The sequence below is a fragment of the Penaeus monodon genome, chromosome 22 (genome assembly GCF_015228065.2).
Source record: "Penaeus monodon isolate SGIC_2016 chromosome 22, NSTDA_Pmon_1, whole genome shotgun sequence".
NCBI lineage: Eukaryota > Metazoa > Arthropoda > Malacostraca > Decapoda > Penaeidae > Penaeus > Penaeus monodon.
The window spans coordinates 7,961,607-7,961,902 of record NC_051407.1 but is presented as its reverse complement, the minus strand read 5'-3'; positions in this window follow the sequence as shown (position 1 = coordinate 7,961,902).

Below are 296 nucleotides of genomic sequence, written 5' to 3'. Positions count from 1 at the left end.
TTTTCTTCCCTTATGGATACAAATATTAATAAGTATTGTCCTGTATTTCCACGTTTTTATGGATTAATGATTCATAAATCTTTATTACTGAAACGTACGCTAAATATTGCTGTAACAAAGAGCGAGGTGTGATTTTTTTTCTAAATTCTTATATCAAAGCTAAACATGGAATTCGTAACAATGATATATCTAATTATGATAATGGTAGATCACAATATTTATATACAAGATAATGAAGACAACAATTTAAACATATAGTACGTAGTATTTAAAATGCCATATTAGCACCATCGTAG